Raw genomic sequence first — 6000 nt, 5'->3', positions numbered from 1 at the left:
AATAGCAAGACTTCTCCCATGTCCTTAGGAACAAACGTAACTATTCACAAAGAATATTCATGTTCATAATCAGAGGGGTATTAATATGCATATAGGATCTGAACATATGATCTTCCACCAATTAAACCAACTAGCATCAACTACAAGGAGTAATTAACACTACTAGCAACCCACAGGTACCAATCCCAGACTTGGAGACAAGAATTGGATACAAGAGATGAACTAGGGTTTGGAGAGGACATGGTGCTGGTGAAGATGTTGACGGAGATTGCCCTCTCCCGATGAGAGGAGCGTTGGTGATGACGATGGCGATGATTTCCCCCTCCCGGAGGGAAGTTTCCCCGATAGAACAGCTCCACTAGAGCCCTAGATTGGTTCCGCCTCGTGGCGGCGGAGTCTCGTCCGGAAAGATGGCTTCTGATTTTTTCCTCATCGAAAGACTCCATATAGCAGAAGATGGACATCATAGGGCCACCAGGGGGCCCACGAGGTAGGGGCGCGCCCAAGGGGTAGGGCGCACCCCCCACCCTCGTGGGCAGGGTGTGGCCCCCCTGGTGAACTTCTTGCACTCAGTATTTATTATATATTCTGAAAATGACTTCCGTGAAGTTTCAGGACTTTTGGAGCTGTGCAGAATAGGTCTCTAATATTTGCTCCTTTTCCAGCCCAGAATCCCAGCTGCCGGCATTCTCCCTCTTTATGTAAACCTTACAAAATAAGAGAGAATAGGCATAAGTATTGCGACATAATGTCTAATAACAGCCCATAATGCAATAAATATCGATATAAAAGCATGATGCAAAATGGATGTATCAGACGGCGTGATGATGGTGATGATGTCGCTACCGACGCAAGGCTTCGCCTAAGCACCGCTACGATATGATCGAGGTGGATTATGGTGGAGGGGGCACCGCACACAACTTGGAACAATCAACTTGTGTGTCCTAGGGTGCCCCTGCCCCCGTATATAAAGGAGCAAGGGAGGAGGCCGGCCGGCCTTTGCAGGGCGCGCCAGGAGGAGGAGTCCTCCTCCTAGTAGGAGTAGGACTCCCCTTTCGTACTCCTACTAGGAGGGGGAAAGGAAGGAGGAGAGGGAGAAGGAAAAGGGGGGCGCCGCCCCTCCTTCCCTAGTCCAATTCGGACCAGAGGGGGAGGGGCGCGCGGCCTGCCCTGGTTGTCCCTCTCTCTCCCCACTAAGGCCCATGTGGCCCATTACTTCTCCCGGGGGGTTCCGGTAACCCTCCGACACTCCGGTTTTCTCCGAAATCACCCGGAACACTTCCGGTATCCGAATATAGTCGTCCAGTATATTAATCTTTATGTATCGACCATTTTGAGACTCCTCGTCATGTCCGTGATCACATCCGGGACTCCGAACTACCTTCGCTACATCAAATCACATAAACTCATAATATCGTTCGTCACTGAACGTTAAGCGTGCGGACCCTACGGGTTCGAGAACTATGTAGACATGACCGAGACACGTCTCCGGTAAATAACCAATAGCGGAACCTGGATGCTCATATTGGCTCCTACATATTCTACAAAGATCTTTATCGGTCAAACCGCATAACAACATACGTTGTTCCCTTTGACATCGGTATGTTACTTGCCCAAGATTCGTTCGTCGGTATCTCAATACCTAGCTCAATCTCGTTACCGGCAAGTCTCTTTACTCGTTCTGTAATGCATCATCCCGCAACTAACTCATTAGTTGCATTGCTTGCAAGGCTTATAGTGATGTGCATTACCGAGAGGGCCCAGAGATACCTCTCCGACAATCGGAGTGACAAATCCTAATCTCGATCGATGCCAACTCAACAAGTACCATCGGAGACACCTGTAGAGCACCTTTATAATCACCCAGTTACGTTCTGACGTTTGGTAGCACACAAAGTGTTCCTCCGGTAATCGGGAGTTGCATAATCTCATAGTCATAGGAACATGTATAAGTCATGAAGAAAGCAATAGCAGTAAACTAAAACGATCAAGTGCTAAGCTAACGGAATGGGTCAAGTCAATCACATCATTCTCCTAATGACGTGATCCCATTTATCAAATGACAACTCATGTATATGGTTAGGAAACATAACCATCTTTGATCAACGAGCTAGTCAAGTAGAGGCATACTAGTGACACTCTGTTTGTCTATGTATTCACACATGTATTATGTTTCCGGTTAATACAATTCTAGCATGAATAATAAACATTTATCATGAAATAAGGAAATAAATAATAACTTTATTATTGCCTCTAGGGCATATTTCCTTCACCAAGGCCAAGCCGAAGCTCTCTACCACCGACGGGCAGCCCTCCACGGACACCGCTCTCTACCGCAACATTGTTGGTGTTCTTTAGTACCTCACACTTACCTAACCAGGCATTCAGTATGCCGTGCAGCAAGTTTGCATTCACATGCACTCACCTCATGATGTTCACAGGTCTCTGGTCAAGCGCATCCTCCGTTACATTCACAACTTATGGTCTTCGACTTCACGCCTCCGCCTCCACCGAGCTTCTTGCCTACACATATGCAGATTGGGCTGGCTGTCTTGACACACGAGATGAACATCTGGCTACTGTGTCTTCCTTGGCAACTCGCTCATCTCATGGTCCTCTAAGCGACAGCCCACTGTGTCCCGCTCGAGTGCCAAGGCTGAGTACCATGCGGTGGCCAACGTTGTAGATGAGACTTGTTAGCTGCGTCATCTCCTTGGTGAGCTTCGGGTCCCCATTCCCACGGTTACGATGGTTTTCTGTGACAATGTTTCAGCCACCTATCTTGTTGCCAATCCAGTGCATCATAAGCGCACCAAACTGATTGAGCTAGATGTTCACTTCATGTGCGAGAAGGTACGGTTGGGTGAGCTTCGCGCGCTTCACGCACCGACCACTCAACAGTTCATCGACATTATGACCAAAGGGTTGCCACCTGCTGCATTCTAGGAGTTTTGCTCCAGTCTTTGCATCGCCGACGACAATGCTCGGACTGGGGGGAAGGGGGTGAACGTGACATATGTGTACATATCTCCCAATTGATCTCTCTCCCCCCCCCTCTCTCTCATCTCTAGCCATGTATACTTTAACTTCTAGAGATTTTTTAGGGTTAGTTGGCTTGTCACGCAAGACATCTCCTGTATATATTGTATACGACTTTGATGAATACAATTGAGTTGCATCCAATATCCTTTCTACACAGGCCACCGCACGACCAACCACTGGATCCCCCACTCCACGATTGATGACCCACAAATATAGGGGATCAATCATAGTCTTTTAGATAAGTAAGAGTGTCGAACCCAATGAGGAGCAGAAGGAAATGACAAGAGGTTTTCAGCAAGGTATTATCTGCAGGCACTGAAATTGTCGGTAATGTATAGTTTGATAGCAAGGTAATTTGTAATGAGCAAATAGTAGTAACGGTAACAAAGGTGCAGCAAGGTAGCCCAATCCTTTTTTTAGCAAAGGATAGGCCGGAACGATCTCTTAGAATAAGCAAAGCGTTCTTGAGGACACACGACAATTTCATCTAGTCACTTTCATCAGGTTTGTTTGATTCACATTCGTTAATTTGACAATTTGATATGTGGGTGGACCGGTGCTTGGGTGCTGTTCTTACTTGAACAAGCCTCCCACTTATGATTACCCCCTTTCGCAAGCATCCGCAACAATGAAAGAAGAATTAAGATAAATCTAAACATAGCATGAAACACATGGATCCAAATCAGCCCCTTACGGAATAACACATAGACTAGGATTTAAGCTTCTGTCAGTCTAGCAACCCATCATCTAATAACTACTCCACAATGCCTTCCCTTAGGCTCAAAGATGGTGAAGTGTCATGTAGTCGACGTTCACATAACACCACTAAGGGAAACAACAACATACATATCATCAAAATATCGAACGAATACCAAATTCACATGATTACTTATGACAAGACTTCTCCCATGTACTCAAGAACAAATGTAACTACTCACAAATCATATTCATGCTCAAGATCATAGGGGTATCGAATAACATCATGGATCTGAACATATGATCTTCCACCAAATAAACCAACAAGCATCAACTACGAGATGTAATCAACACTACTAGCAACCCACAGGTACCAATCTGAGGTTTTGAGACAAACATTGAATATAAGAGATGAACTAGAATTTGAGATGAGATGGTGCTGGTGAAGATGTTGATGAAGATTGGTCCTCCCACGATGAGAGGATCTTCGGTGACGATGATGGCTTCGATTCCCCACCCCGGAGGGAAGTTTCCTCGGCGAATCTCTCCGCTGAAGAGCAAAAGTGCTCCTGCCCAGATTCCGCCTCGAGACGGTGGCGCTTCATCCTGAAACCTTCCTTTTGATTTTTTTTCAAGGGTAAAAGGCAGCATATAGGAGAAGATGGGCCCCGAAGGCCTGCCAGGGATGCCGCAAGCTCGGGGGGGGGGGCGCCCCCCAGGCTTGTGGCTGCCTGGTGGATCCCCCTCTGGTATTTCTTTCGCCAATAATTTTAATATATTCCAAAATAATTCTCCCTAATTTTTCATCTCATTTGGAGATGTTCAGAAAAAGTGCCTCTGATGTAGCCCTTCCCGGTCCAGAATTCCAACTGCCGGCAATCTCCCTCTTCATGTGAAACTTGCAAAATAAGAGATAAAATGCATAATAATTGTATCATAAAGTGAAATAACAGTCCATAATGCAATAAATATTAACATAAAAATATGATGCAAAATGGACGTATCAACGATGCATTTTCTGGACATCACCACTGATGAGTGATATTTTTACACTCATTCACCCTTTTTTAAACCGACATATTTCGTTAAAATAGAGATATTCGCTCTGGTATTGCTACTAATGACTAATTGAAAGGATCGATATAGTTGACTAGAGGGGGGTGAATAGGCAACTAACAATTTTTAGCTTTTCTTCACCAAATTAAACTTTGCATCAAAGTAGGTTGTCTAGATAAGCAACTAGGTGAGCAACCTATATGATGCAACAACAACAAGCACACAAGCAAGCAAGGGAAATAACAAAAATAAGCTTGCACAAGTAAAGGTACGAGATAACCAAGAGTGGAGCCGGTGAAGACGAGGATGTGTTACTGAAGTTCCTTCCTTTTGAGGGGAAGTATGTCTCCGTTGGAGTGGTGTGGAGGCACAATGCTCCCCAAGAAGCCACTAGGGCCACCGTATTCTCCTCACGCCCTCACACAATGCGAGATGTCGTGATTCCACTATTGGTGCTCTTGGAGGCGGCGACCGGACCTTTACAAACAAGGTTGGGGCAATCTCCACAACTTAATCGGAGGCTCCCAACAACACCATGAAGCTTCACCACAATGGAATATGGCTTCGCGGTGAACTCAACCGTCTAGGGTGCTCAAACACCCAAGAGTAACAAGATCGCAAGGGATTAGTGGGGGGGATCGAATTTCTCTTGGTGGAAGTGTAGATCGAGGCCTTCTCAACCAATCCCTAGAAAATCAACAAGTTTGATTGGCTAGGGAGAGAGACTGGGCGAAAACAGAGCTTGGAGCAACAATGGAGCTTAGGGTTAGAAGAGGTGGTCAACTCAGAGAAGAAGACACCCCTTATATAGTGGAGAGACAAATCCAACCGTTATCCTTAACCAGCCCGCGACCTGCGGTACTACCGCACCAACCAAGCGGTACTACCACAAGGGCTCACGGTACTACCGCAGTGAGCCGCGGTACTACCGTGGCCACGGCAGGAGCTAGCCCAGGCCTATAGCAACTAAGCTGGGGCGGTACTGCCGCTCGCGCGGTACTACCACACCCCCTTGCGGTACTATCGCAAGGTAGGATTGGACCAGCGTGGGAAGGGCGCGGACAAATAAAGAAACGTTCGTGGCAACTTCCGCTGATTTTCAAACAGTGCAAAAATCCGACACGGTACTACCGCTCAAGGCATGCGGTACTACCGCACGGGGAGCGGATGTAAAAAATTACATCCGCCCCTACTTCCGCTTATGGT

This window comes from Triticum urartu, chromosome 1 (genome assembly GCF_003073215.2).
Source record: "Triticum urartu cultivar G1812 chromosome 1, Tu2.1, whole genome shotgun sequence".
Lineage (NCBI taxonomy): Eukaryota > Viridiplantae > Streptophyta > Magnoliopsida > Poales > Poaceae > Triticum > Triticum urartu.
Note: the sequence above shows the minus strand (reverse complement) of the source record.